The sequence below is a fragment of the Kogia breviceps genome, chromosome 19, assembly GCF_026419965.1.
Source record: "Kogia breviceps isolate mKogBre1 chromosome 19, mKogBre1 haplotype 1, whole genome shotgun sequence".
Classification (NCBI taxonomy): domain Eukaryota; kingdom Metazoa; phylum Chordata; class Mammalia; order Artiodactyla; family Physeteridae; genus Kogia; species Kogia breviceps.
The window spans coordinates 37,678,641-37,693,928 of record NC_081328.1 but is presented as its reverse complement, the minus strand read 5'-3'; the positions used below and the strand labels follow the sequence as shown (position 1 = coordinate 37,693,928).

The 15,288-nt window shown below is 38.1% G+C and overlaps 1 protein-coding gene across 1 annotated transcript in view; it reads left to right on the top strand.

Moving 5' to 3' along the window:
* IKZF3 (IKAROS family zinc finger 3) overlaps positions 1-15,288 on the top strand; it is an 85,766-nt gene that overhangs the window by 43,460 nt on the left and 27,018 nt on the right. The window lies entirely within an intron of this gene.

Here is a 15,288-nt window from a genome sequence, read left to right as displayed (position 1 = left end):
ATGAGCAATTGAAGACTCAAGCATAAAAGACTAGCACATAAAGGTAAAATTCTATGGGAAAAGAGAAATGGAAATAGAAGTTCAAGGAGAAGTTTTCTCATTTTTAAAGCTTATTTATGTATTTTTAAATTTATGAGGGAGTAAATAAAATCACTATTATTTATATTCCATATGCACCCATTTGAAAGGGTGCAATAACAGTTTTGACCATCATTATTTACAATGAACAAAAATGTGTTTTTGTTTTAAAAACTTTTAACTTATGATAAGAAATTATAGATGTCAACTTAATATCCACTTAATGTCCACTATATACAAGGGAGAAATATAATTTTTCAAAATTCTTTTGAGAGTACTCAAGCAAAAAATTTGAAGACCAGCCACTGTCATGTATAGTATATAAAATGCAACATAAGGAGCCTTCAATTTAAGCCTGAACCTATTTAACAGCCTAATACAAACTTGATACTTAAAGGTTTGAGAAGCCTCTCAAAACTATGTGAAATTTTGTGTTTATCGTTATGTGTACATTTTTCTATGTACAGTATAGTTCTCAAAGAGATAGGTCCACAACCCAGAAAAGATGAAAAAGCCCTGACCAAAGTGTATAAAGTCTTAAGGCTTCTTGACTTTGCTGTTTTTGTTATAGTTCGTTTGTAATGGTCTCTATGCTTTTTTTTTTTTTTTTTTTTTTGCGGTACGCGGGCCTCTCACTGTTGTGGCCTCTCCCGTTGCGGAGCACAGGCTCCGGATGCGCAGGCTCAGCGGCCATGGCTTACGGGCCCAGCCGCTCCGCGGCATGTGGGATCCTCCCGGACCGGGGCACGAAGTCGTGTCCCCTGCATCGGCAGGCGGACTCTAAACCACTGCGCCACCAGGGAAGCCCTATGCTTTTAACATAAAAAATTTTGGTTCATTTCTGTATGTGTATAAAATAATATATACTAATTGTAAAAAATCATGAAATAGGCACAATCCCCCTTACTTCATCACTAACCTGAACCCTATCCTAGGCAACTTTTTAATTGTATTCCTTGTTGATTCAAAAGCCTTTCCTTTTTCTTAATTTTGATAGGGAATGTTGGAAGTGCTTCATCCATAGAAAAATACTGGGTGGCAATTTGGAAAACAGTTTTTAAAAGAATAGACATCATCTGCCCCTGACAATTTTATGTGGTTTCTTCCAGCATTTGATACCCAGCAGTCTAGCAGATAGGCTGACATGGTATTCAGGCTTAGAATTAGGAAAATTACATTTGGAAGTGACTGACAACGCAGTAGTTTTAAAGCTTTGGATTTTAAAGTGTCACACACAGAGCAGATGAATGAAGATGTCAGAGCCAGGGCTAAAGGAGGACTCTGGTAATCCAGCCCTTGGTGTATAACCTTCAAACACCAATAAACAAGATTATGTGGATTTAACATGTGACCTTTCTCATTCTGACTGGTAAGTCCAGATGTTTTCTCATTCAGCTGCCTGGTTGAAATCTGCTTTTTTACTGACTGCATTTGGATCTAGATTCAAGGTTGCAGAAATGACAGTCTTGAAAACTATATTCTTCAGTGAGTGATGCTGTCTAAATAGTAACATATGGAAATCCGTGTTTTAATAATTAAAAATAATTTGCGACCTTACCCTTAATAGATTTGTTAATTATGTCAACTGAATAAGTAAAAATGGGATTGCAGTAGATAGTTCACTATATTAGTCAGTCTGGTGGCATTAAAAACGTTGACAGGATTTGTTAGAACCAGGCTTTTCTGCACCTGTGTCTGCAGAGGCAGAGTTCCCAGTCATGCCTTTGTTACCCTTTGTTACTCCTCAAATAAGTTCATAGCAGCCCTAGAGAAAATAGGAAAGGCTCCTTATTAGCTTCTCTTAAGTCACTCTAGGCTTCTGGCCATACTTCTCACCCACTTTAATGTACCTTTATTACCTTTTTTCGTTGCTTGGAGCCCAGAACTATTTCTGGCATTTGTTTGAACTCTTACTCACCATTAACTTGATTTTCCGGTTCTAGTCCTTCAGGTTGTACTAATTCTCTCTCTTAGACTATAGAGGAAGATAACTCTTTATTTTCTTCTTTTCTTATGGGAGAACTAAACTCTCACATTCTTGAGTGAACTCTCAGAGAGCTTCCCCATGTGCTTTGTACCACTGCTAACTTGTAGGTAGGGACAGTGCTCATTAATTAATAGTCATAGCCTAGTAAAGCATACTAAACCATTGACAGACTAGAAAGCGAGACATAAAAAGACATAAAGGCACAAAATGTGACAAAGAACTAATACAATTAGAAAATCTGGATCTTTATGGATTTTCGTACAATTTAGAAAGAGAGCAAAAATCAATAGTTACTTAGGTATTCTCTGAAGTGGATAATAAAATAATTAAGTACTATAGGAGATGTCCTATGAGGCCAACTCTTACATTGATTGTTTTAGCCTCTTTCCTACTGCCAAGTAGCAGATACAACTTGTGTTTTTAACTAAAAATTTATTTAATTCTTTGAAAAGGGCATGGAATTAGTTGCATAAGAACAAAAGGAGTTGAAGATAGTCTTATGAGGATTTGTCATATGAGTTTAATCATAGCTCAAAAGCTACACTTGTCACGATGCTCCTTGTGATAGTTGGTGAATGAGCTGCTAAACTCTCCCCTCTTGAGACAGTCAGTATCAGTGTAGCTGGCTATCAGTTGTTGGGGTTTTTTTTTAATCCTTATAGTGTTCTTTAAAAAGAAAACAAAACAGCTTAGTGAGGTTATAATTTACATACCTTTAAGTGTCCAATTCAGTGATTTTTAGTAAATTTACAGAGTTGGGCAACTAGCACCATGTTTTAGAACATTTTTGTCACCCTAAGAAAATTCCTTGTACCTGTGTGTAGTCAATCCCGATTATTATTCCCAGCACCAAGCAACTACTAATTTGATTTTTGTCTCTATAGACTTAGCATTTCTGGACATCTCATATAAAAGGAGTAATACAATATGTACTCTTTTGCTCTAGCTTCTTTTACTTAGCATAATGTTTTTGTTTAAGTTTATCTATATTGTTGCACATACCATTACTTGGTTCCTCTTTATTTCTGAATAGTATTCTATTGTATTGATAAAGTACATTTTGTTTATTAGTTCACCAATTGATGGATGTTCTGATTGTTTCCTTTTTTATTGGCTTTTATGAATATTACTGCTATGAGCATTTGTGTACAAATCTTTGTGTGGACGTAGGTTTTCATTTCTTTTGGGTAGATGCCTAAGAGTGGGGTTGCTGGGTTGTATGGTAAATTTATGTTTAATGTTATAAGAAATGGTCTATATTAGTTATTGATTGCAATATAACAAATTATCCCAAAACATAACAGCTTAAAACATTACAAAGCTATTATCTCAAGAATAGAGGCATAGCTTATCTTGGTCCTCTGCTTCAGAGTCTCTCATAGGCTGCAATCAAGGTATTGACCCAGACTGTGGTCTCACCTGAAGGCTTTAGTAGGGAAGGATCAACTACCAAATTCACTCATGTGCTTGTCAGAATTCAGTTCCTTGAAGGTTTTTGGACCGAGGGCCTCATTTCCTCACTGTAGTTTGGTCAGAAACTGCCTTCAGTTCCTTGCCATGTGAACTGTCTAGCTTACTTCATTAGAGAAGCTCATGAGAAGCATAAGCGTGCGCGTGAGAGAATGAGAACAAGATGCAAGTCATATTCTTTTATAGTATAATAACAGAAGTGATTTCCCAGCACTTTTGCCATGTTCTTTTAATTAGAAGCAAATCACCTAGGGCCAACGCACATGCAAGGGGAGATTACACAAGTATATGAATACTAGAAGTCCGGGATTATTGGGAGCCATTTCAGAAAGCTGCCTACTATATTGCCAAACTTTTTTTCCCAATGACTGTACCATTTTTCATTTCCACCAGCAATGGATTAGGTAGAGTTCCATTTTTTCCACATACTCGCCAACACTCATTATTGTCTGTCTTTTTGCTGATAGCCATTCTAATGGGTGTGAAGAGGTATCTCATTGTGGTTTTAATTTACATTTCTCTAATAACTAATGATGTTGAATATCTTTGCCTATTGTTCATTTGGTTAATTTCTTTGGTGAAATGTCAATTCAAATCTTTTTAACATTTTCAGTTTAGGTTATTTGTCTCATTATTGAGTTGTAAGAAATTTTCATTTATGAATCATACTTTTGGCATCGAATCTAGATTCCAAGGTCACAAAGATATTATGTCTCAGCTAATATGCTAGGCCTTTATATACATTATTTTGCCTAATTTAATTACAGTAACACCCTTGTTAGGTGTAGATGTTATCACTGTTGCACAAATAAGAAAATTCACAGAAGTCAAGTGACTTGTTGAGATCACACAACTAGTTAGCACAGCTTGAACCTAGATTCTGTCTTATACTCCAAAGTTCCTGCTTTTTCATCAGAACTTCTTTTTAAAAAGACATTCAAACCTATTTTCTGTGGGCAAAATAAGAGTGAAATATGATAGTGTCCCTTCCTTATAATTATTAGTACCCATTCTGGTGCTATTTGAATACTGTTATTAGAAACCTCTATTTGTGATCATTGGAAGTTGCCTTTCCAAATAGAAAGGGGCATGTACTTCAGTTTGTTGCCTAGATTCCATCCTCGTTTCATTCTGCAAGACAATATCCCTCCACAGTTTGTGGTGGAGCTAGGATGCAGTTTTGCTTGCAGCCTTGAAGTGTGTCACTGGGCATCTGTTAAGCAGTTATACTTTACCCCCAGGGATGAGCATGTTCCAGTGACAAGATAGCTTATTCCCTTATGTGCTTTTTTTTGGGGGGGGGGGGGGTACGTGGGCCTCTCACTGTTGTGGCCTCTCCCGTTGCGGAGCACAGGCTCTGGACGCACAGGCTCAGCAGCCATGGCTCACGGGCCCAGCCACTCCGCGGCATGTGGGATCCTCCTGGACCGGGGCACGAACCCGCGTCCCCTGCATCAGCAAGTGGACTCTCAATCACTGCGCCACCAGGGAAGCCCTCCCTTATGTGCTTTTCACGTTGTACATTCACCTAGGACAAGTCAGTGCTGAGTTCCTTCCATTGTTTCTTAGTGCTCTAGTTCCATTATTTGAAAAACAGAGAGAGGGGAATGGAGGAAGCAGAGAAGAAGAAAAGCCCAATGAATATATAGCAGATGGTAAATTTTATATTATTTTGTACATATTTTGTTTTAATTAATTTAATGTTTAAAAGAGCAAGAATCTTCTAATTCTTAAGGCTTATATCCATTTTTCTCTCTTCCAAGAATCCTTTATACCCTTTGGGTCTGGTTGGTATACTTTATGTTAGAAATACAATTTATTATTTTCTTCTGCTGTGGCCTAAGATGTTAGCCTTAGGCAAAGTTACAACCTGTGCAATATTTTGGAAACATCTCCAACCTTAATTTTGTACTTTAAGCAAAGAACAAATAATAGTTTACTCCTTCCTTCCTCCTTGCCTTCTTTCTTTCCTTCCTTCTGTTCAATTGGTAAGCAGTCACTGAACTATGTGCCCAGCAGAGTGCTAAATATTAAGGGCACTAGTGGAATGATATACAGACATTGACATCAAGGAGCAGCTACACAGAGAAGAAAATCAGGACTACCGTAGGGGGAGCAAATGTGGAAAGGAAGTACAGAAGAGAGAAACAATGAGCTAGGTTGAGTATGAAACAAGTATAAGAAATCCAAGAGGTGATTGGTAGTATCTGTTGGGCTCAGCAGGGAGGACTGGATGGAAATAAAGATTTGGGAGTCATTAGCAACAAAAAGTTGGATCAGGAGAATATGTAAAGTGAAAAAACAAAAGGTTCAAGAAACAGACCCCTGGAGACCATTCACACCTAGGAGACAGAGAAAGAGGAGTCAACATGGAAAATAAATTAGGTAGGAATAGAACCAGGAGTGAATAGAGTGAGGGAAGAGGTTCAAGAAGCAGGGATTGGCCAGTGGCATCCTGTTCTAAAGTAGCAGAGTAGGAGGGGCTGAAGCCAGACCACACCAGGCAAAGAAATCATCTGGAAAACTGATCATCACTGTAGGGCTTGGGACTTTCTCTAATGTATCATGAGGAGAAACTCTGCATACTACAGCTCATCTTCAGACTCTTGTAGACAAGTTGGGGGGTGATACAGCAAACTGACTGACTTCTTCCTTGGCTGGCCTTCTTGTTATCATTAAATTGGTTCAGGCTGCCCAAGAAGTTCATTCATTCATTCATTCATTCATTCAATACCTATGATAAGTGGGCCCTCTGAAAGGTTCTAGGGAACACAAAAATTCTAGGTTCTGGCCCCTGCTTTGACGATGCTTCTGATCTATATGCGAAATAAACATGTTACTGTCGTATAGTTAACATAACACATACGTGTACTATGTATACCAAGAACTACTTATGCTCTGCATATATATAGAAGACATTTTCATTCCTTCCCTTACCCATGATCCTGAGTTTGGTGTTGTGACAGTCAGAATGTTTTCAACCAATTTAATTGTATTTGGATGACAATTTTTGAATTTTTCTAAGAATTATATTTTAATATGCCTGAAATTTTTTTTTAAATTTATTTATTTTATTTTTGGCTGCATTGGGTCTTCGTTGCTGCCCACGGGCTTTCTCTCTATTTGAGGTGAGTGGGGGCTACTCTTCGTTGCAGCGTGTGGGCTTCTCATTGCGGTGGCTTGCCTTGTTGCAGAGCACGGGCTCTAGGTGCACGGGCTTCAGTAGTTGTAGCTCACGGGCTCAGTAGTTGTGATGCACAGGCTTATTTGCTCTGCGGCATGTGGGATCTTCCCGGACCAGGGATAGAACCCATGGCCCCTGCATTGGCAGACGGATTCTTAACCACTGTGCCACCAGGGAAGCCCTATGCCTTAAATTTTTAAAATTGAACTCTGTTAAGAGAAAGATAGAGTGAATATTCTATACAAGAAAATTATGAATGAGAAGAAAGTTTTTTCTTCTGGATTTATAAATGAAATATCTACCAGGTACATATTTTAGTTTATCTGTAGTATGTTTAGGCAACATCTAAAACCTTAACCTCTTTAATCGTATTTTCAGTCAATATTTTTCGATGGATAACAGTTCTTTCTCAGAAATATAAATATAAAATAATAAATACACAGGTTGATCAATAGAAAAATTCAGAGCTATAATGGACAGAAATGAAAAAAGATACTTGTATACTTTTTTATAGTTTAGAAGGAACTTCCACACATCATGTTTTTCAATCCTCACAACTCAAAGAATTCACTTGGCCCCATGGTAGCTGAAGAGCTTAGCCCAACTGATCAGCTGTAACCGTACCTACTGCTGATATGTAGTGTATTCCTGTTGTTAAAAGTAATAAATCTCTTGTTCTAATGGAGAAGCAAAGAATTGCACTGAAATTATTAAGCAAAATTATTTTTACTATTATGGCAATGAATGAGCTATTTGATAGTCAGATAATAAGACAAAGATTAATGTCAGTAAAATTGAGGGTGGTTCCTTTGCAGCTGAAACTTTCTTCATGTTTTCATGCTAATGCTCTTGAATTTGAAGTGACATGATTTACTGATTACCAGTTTAGCTTCTTTAAGGGGAAGTTTAAAAGTCTGATAAGAATATATTTTAATGAGAACTTACTTAAACCAAATCAAATGTTGTCCAAACTACTACCTCTTATTTCATCGCTACTGAGATATCAATATTTTATCTCTTATTAGTCTGATTCACATTTTCCAATTTTTTCCTAATTTTAAAATAGTTGTTTTAAAGTTACTAGATGCCTATCATTTTAATTTTAAAAGAAGAGAAAAATGAAAACATAATGGATACTATAAATCAATGACCAAAAGTTTTGTTTTCATTGAAGCTTTATAATTTTACTGATTAGAAAATACTAAAACTGCATATAGTTCTCAAAATAACGTTGGTTTTTCTCCCTTCTCACTTTACACAGAAAAATGTAAATTAGAAAATGAACATGACCCATAATTTCAGTGTTCTTGTTCGTAATACAAAGAAGCCATTGTGGGAAAGGAGTACAGACATTAATTTTATAAGGAAAACTGTTCTAGTTAATCTGTCTGTGCTATATTGGGTGACAGCAACAAACTCTGTAGACTAAATACCTACAATACGTATATCTCCCATTTTGCTCTTTAGTGCTTCAAGCTTCTAAATCCTATTAACAGCTGTCAAAACCTGGTAAACTATTTAGATGCTTTCACAATTTGTTTAATTGGTTACTTAGAAAATGACATGCTAGAAAAGCCCATTCCCCCACCCTTTCTTTTAGCCTGGCTGAACATCTGTAGCATTAGGGCCTCATTATCTCTGAATTGGCATAGCAAATCAGTGGCATCATTAAAATGCCACATTAAGATGATTAAGCTTCTTTGTTATCCAGTTGACTTTTGCATGTGCTGAGGATTTCATGGTTATGACCCCCAATCCTTGTAAAACATTTAAACAACATCATCGTTTTGTGTCTTCCCTAACAGTCGCTACCTGGTTTTGTCCCTTCTCACAATATCTTTGGCAAACTTGAAGCTATTACTCCAGACTTTGTCCCGATTTAAATTGGATTCTGAGATCTCATAGTTCAGAGTGGAAATTCAGAACCTGCTTTTTACACTGGGAAGTTCATACTAAAAACATGTTATCCAAGACACCCAAGTTGCCTGTTCTGTTTGCCATCTTTGATAGGTTCTTCTCTCCAACTGAGCATTTTATGTGCCTGTAAAACAAACTGAGGCACAGTTGGCTGAGACTGCTATTGCCCCTGAAGGATTTAGCTGTTGGATCCTTTCCAAGACCCATTGTTTTTGCAATGTCTCAGGTGAAACCAAAAATGTCTACTCTGGAGTGCAAACCTTTCATGTGATAACCATCACCCCAGGAAATGAGACCATGTGCCTCAGCCCCGGTGAGCCAAGCCTTTGTTCTTTTCAGCCTACAAAATTCTCTCTGGGGTGTGTGTGTGTGTTAGTGTGTGCCATCTTCCTAAGAGGCCTCCAGAACATAGACAAAGATGGGAGCAATTGTACCCCAGAGTAGCTCCTTTAGAAAGAAGTTCAGCTTAATCTAATTTTCTGTGGGTTAGATTCAATTTAGACATCTTTTCCCCCCTCTGGGAATGTTTAGCAATTACCTTTATCAGCAATTTGTGGTTTGGTATGTTCTTTTCTCCACAAACTCAGTTATAAAAAATTTACTCAGGAAGCCTTTAACATTTTTTATTATGAAGTATATCATACATTTAAAAAGGCAAATATAATTACATGTATAAAGAATAATAGCAAAACAAGCATCCATGGACCCACTACCTGGCTTAAGAAATAAAATACTGCTAGTGCCTGTGAAGATTCTTGATAGTCTTTTAAGTGCCAATTTAAGCCATGTGTCTAAGAAACCTAATATATTTAATAAGAGACTGGAATTTACAAAACTGAAATGGGAAATTATTCACATTACAAAAGGTCTGTTCACTGTACAGAAGACTTCAGGATGCTGTGGGGGCCTTTCCTCAAGTATATTCAAGTATTTCTTGCCAGATCTTTAAGACTTTCTGCCTTTATTAACAGTTCAGGTGTTGCCAGGCACTGACAACTGAAAAATCGAGGAAAAATGAAGATAAACATCTCTGAATGTATAATGTAAATCTGTGGAACAATATAATTGGTTTTACATGTAATGTTTTATGAAGACGGAAACAGGAGAATTTTTTGCTAGTTTAAGGTATCTAGGAAGACTTCATGGAAGAAATGGCATTTAAACAGCATCTGGAAGTTTGAATAGAATGTTGATGTGGGGAAGGGCATTTGAGGTAAAGGAAAGACTGGAGGAGAGGTTTGGAAAACTGCAGTTAGTAAGATGGCTACTGTGCTTCTCAAACTTTAATGTGTATAAGAACCCTTGAGGATTTGTTGAAATGCAAAATCTGATCCAGTAAGTCTAGGGTGAGGCCTGAGAGTCTGCATTCCTAACAAGCTTCCGGGGGATGCTGGAACTGCTGATTCAGGGACCTCACTTTGAGTAGCAAGGTTCCAGTCTAGAGAGAAGGATGATTCAAGGAGTCTAGTGAGAAATGAGATGATCAGGTCGGCTTGGGGCAGGTTCTAGACAGGTCCTTGAATGTCTCACTAAGAAGTCTGGACTTTATATTCTGTAAACAAAATGAAATCCTTGAAAGTTTCTGAACAAGAGTTTTAGTACTACAGGATGATTAATCTGGCAATAGGATATAATCTAAAAGAGAGGTCACATGTACTGTGGACCAGTTAGAAAGTTACCATAGTGGTATATTCATGTATTAAGTATTTACTGTGTATGTACTTTATGCAGAGCACTGTGTCAGATTCTAGAGCAGCAGTTCTCAAACTCCATTGTGCATAAGATTTGCCTAGAAAACATATATTTTTTTAACATCTTTATTGGAGTATAATTGGTTTACAATGGTGTGTTAGTTTCCACTTTATTACAAAGTGAATCAGCTATACATATACATATATCCCCATATCTCCTCCCTCTTGCGTCTCCCTCCCACCCCTCTAGGTGGTCACAAAGCACCGAGCTGATCTCCCTGTGCTATGCGGCTGCTTCCCACTAGCTATCTGTTTTACATTTGGTAGTGTATATATATCCATGCCACTCTCTCACTTCGTCCCAACTTACCCTTCCCCCTCCCCGTGTCCTCAAGTCCATTCTCTACGTCTGCGTCTTTATTCCTGTCCCGCCCCTAGGTTCTTCAGAACCTTTTTTTTTTTAGATTCCATATATATGTGTTAGCATACGGTATTTGTTTTTCTCTTTCTGACTTACTTCACTCTGTATGACAGACTCTAGGTCCATCCACCTCACTACAAATAACTCAATTTTGTTTCTTTTTATGGCTGAGTAAGATTCCATTGTATATATGTGCCACATCTTCTTTATCCATTCATCTGTCGATGGACACTTAGGTTACTTCCATGTCCTGGCTATTGTAAATAGTGCTGCAATGAACATTGTGGTGCATGACTCTTTTTGAATTATGGTTTTCTCAGGGTATATGCCCAGTAGTGGGATTGCTGGGTCGTTTGGTAGTTCTATTTGTAGTTTTTTAAGGAACCTCTATACTGTTCTCCATAGTAGCTGTATCAATTTACATTCCCACCAACAGTGCAAGAGGGTTCCCTTTTCTCCACACCGTCTCCAGCATTTATTGTTTGTAGATTTTTTGATGATGGCCATTCTGACTGATGTGAGGTGATACCTTATTGTAGTTTTGATTTGTATTTCTCTAATGATTAGTGATGTTGAGCATCCTTTCATGTGTTTATTGGCCATCTGTATATCTTCTTTGGAGAAATGTTTATTTAGGTCTTCTGCCCATTTTTGGATCGGGTTGTTTGCTTTTTTGATATTGAGCTGCATGAGCTTCTTGTGAAATTTGGAGATTAATCCTTTGTCAGTTGCTTCATTTGCAAATATTTTCTCCCATTCTGAGGGTTGTCTTTTTGTCTTGTTTATGGTTTCCTTTGCTGTGCAAAAGCTTTTAAGTTTCATTAGGTCCCATTTGTTTATTTTTGTTTTTATTTCCATTTCTCTAGGAGGTGAGTCAAAAAGGATTTTGCTGTGATTTATGTCATAGAGTGTTCTGCCTATGTTTTCCTCTTTATAGTGTCTGGCCTTACATTTAGGTCTTTAATCCATTTTGAGTAGAAAACATATTTTAATGCATGTTTCCAGCCCCCACACCCCTAATTTTGGGACCCCCAAAATATCTATTTTAAAACCCCACAACCTTTCATCTTACAGATACAGGTGAAGCAGTGTCATAGGGGATACAAAAAACAAAAACAAAAAACAAACCTGTGTAGCTTCTGACCTCAGATAGCTTACATGTCCATATGGGAGATGAGGTGAGTTTACAAGTAACTCAGAGAACAAAGGAACAGATCATTTTGCAGCCAGGGGGATCAGGGAAGGCATAGTAGGGAGAAATGGCATATTCGTTTTGCCTTAAAAGATGTGTAGGATTTGGACCTGTGGTAATGTTGGGGAAAGACATTTTGGGCAGTGAAAATAATACAAGGAAGGATGCTTAGAAGTTGTTTAGTTTGGTTAAAGATATCTGAGTATTCAGAATCAACATTACAAAAATTATTGGGGCCAGATATTGAAAGGTCTTTTAAATTCTTTGTTTCTGAGTTTGGATTTTATTTTGTTGGCAGCAGAGAATATTGGAGAATTTGGACAGGGTCATGATATGACCAGAGCTACAGTTTACAAGAACCATCTGGTGGCAGAGTATAGCATGAGCTGGAAAGGAAAGAGAAAGGAGACAGAACAATGTAGAGGCTACCACACAATAGGAGAGCAATTAGGGTCTGAGATTTTGGATAATGAGTGTGTAAAATAGTGGGGAGGAGAAGCAGATTGGAGAGAGGGTACAAAAATAAAACCAATGGGTGATTAAATGTGGGGTGCAAACAAGAGGAAGGAAAGATGACTGTAAAGATTCTAACCTGAATAACTATGAAGATACCTCGGAGGCCTTTGGGAACAGAGGACTGAAGCAGGGGAGAGAGATTACACCTGGAGATACATATTTGGTGATTAATCATGTAAAATGCTAGTTGAAGCCTTAAGAGTGGATGAAATTGCCATAGGGGAGGGGGTATAGAGGGAAGAAAAAAGGGGGTTAAGGACAGTATTTGGGAGGCAGAACCAGGGGAAGAGCTAGAAAGAAGCAATCAGAAAGGTGAGGAAAGAAGGTACAGTTTCACTGAAGAAGTAGGAATACAGAAGAACAAGGAGTGGAGGTCAACAGTATCAAGGGCTACAGAGAATTTGGGGAGAATGGCACACAAAAGGCCATTAGATTTAAGAATCAGGAGTTTATTGATGATCTTCAAGGGAGCAGATTCAGTGAATTACGGAGGCAGAAGCCAGATTACAGGGTATTTTATATCAGTTTTGAGATCGTAGAGACAGTAAGCACAGATTACTTTTGTATGAAATCTATCTAGAAAGGAATGTTGAGAGAGGATGAGTTTAGGTATGATGGGATGAGAGGCTAAAGTAAATTGCAAAGGGAATAGAAAAGAGGAGTTGGCATCTAGAGAACCTGAGGACATAGAATCTATAGGACTTGGAGACTGACTTGATTTGGAGATTGGACGGAAAAGGATTCCAGTTTCAAGACTTGGAGAACGGAAGAAGGAAGAGGCTGTGTGTGACTATAAAGACATCATAAGTTAGCAATTTGGGGTTCAAAGATGACAAGTTTGATTTTAGATATGTTTCTTAATGTTTTCAAGGGATACTAAGTAGAATGCCCCCACCTTTCCTCTGCTCCAATAAATTTTCCTCCCAAGGAAGGGAATGAATCTCTTAGTCCTTAGAGCAGACTAGTTTCCTTTCTGGTCGTTTTGGTGGACTATATTTGGAGACTGGGTGCTAAGCCCAATAATCTCTCAGGAATCCCATTTGTATCTTAGATATTAATGTATTCTAATATTCAGCTCTGTTTATTTTCACATGGTAAACCAGAATGAATTGTTGATCCCCAGTAACCATGCAGAGAGGACATCCAGGTCTTTTATCTAAAACTGGTAGGACTCCAAGGGCAAACCAATAACTATACCAGGAGCTCTTTTGGTCCACTAAGTCCAAGGGACTTCCTTAATTTCCTGTCCATGTGTCTGTATGCATTCCCTTAGAGCCCTGGGTCTCAAATACTGTCTTCCTTGTTCTATGGCTAAGTCCCAAATGACAAAAGCCAAGAATTTGTTTTGAGCTAGGTCGGGGTAGTATTGAGTTCTAGGTCAAGCCCGTTAAAGCCAAAATCCTGAGAGAAGGAGCAACCCTCTCATGTCTTGTGTTTTCAGAAAGACCCGAAACATTGATCTTACTAGTTTTTAATTGTCACTGACCACAGAATGGCCGGAGTCTGTTCATACTAACATTTACAACGAAAATGAAAAGGATCCTTCTCTGCTGGCCCTTTCTATATGCTGTTTTTGGTTTTCAGTAGCTGAAGTTTTCCGTTGAGTTTCTTTTAAACGCCTACATGCAAACTAAAGAGCATTCAAGCTTTGGTGGGATATCACCCACAGCTGGAGTGATGGAGGAAGGGAGGAGGGTACAAACCTCAGGTGCATCCTTCCCTTTAAAAAAAAAAAAAAAAAATTTAAAAAGCAAAAACCACTTAAGAAAACAAATTCCATCGGAAAGCAGGCAAGATGTGTCCAGAGAAAGAAGAGAATGAATCTCTCTCCATTCCCTTCTCATCCGTTTCCCGTAGGAAACGTATATCAATTCATGTATAATCCAGATGCTTAGGATGGGCAAATTTGAAACACGTTGGATGTTTCCTGCAGCCCTACATTTCTTCTAATCACAGAGTGAAAGATTGTGAACCATGAACCGTGGTGAGAAGCAGTGGAACCGTGTTGCAGCAATGGTTCCTTTGTTGGTGGTTAGGCCCTGTCTTGCTCTATTAAGCAAACACAGTTAATACAGATGAAAGGTAACCTTGATAGAAGTGAAAATTGAAACTTGAGTGGAAGGTAGCAAGCCAGGCACAGCTGCAGTTATACTTCCTCCTATGTGGCAACAGGAGCTGCACTTACTGGTGTTGCTTGGAAGGGATGTCGTTTTTTAAAATATCTTTTCTTCAGCGTGTTTTGGTTTTTAAAGTCTACCCCATTGATGGGGGAGTGTGGAATATGATAGTAAGGGGGCAGATTAGACTTGATGTGTCAGAGTGTGAGGCCAAATCCAAGTTCAGTGTTCTAAGCACAGTTAATCTGCTAGTAACTGGCTGTGTAACTTGGGACTACTCACCAAAAATGTCTCTGATCCTGGATTTCCTTAACTGAAAAACAAGGGTTGGATTAGATGATCTCTAAATTCCCTTCCAGCCCTGAAATTCCATTGATTTGTGATTCCTCATGGAGCATTACAATTTCCAGTTTCTAAGAATGATTTTTTTTTTTTAAGTAAGCACTTAGGCAGCGTTTCATATATATGAAAAAATCCCTTGTAAATATTTATTGTTATTATATCAGGCAAATATTTAGGTTTTCTTAGTATGAGTACATAAATTTACCTTCTTCATTTCTTATGTTCTTCAGCTTAAGAGTGCTGCACCTCTTTTTGAGATAGTACCTGATCAGCCAACTCACTTTAGCCAGCCCCACCTCTCCTATCCAGTCCTACAATTCTGGGACCTCGAGTTTAGGCCTCCCTGACTTGGGTATAGGTGCCCTTCCCCTTG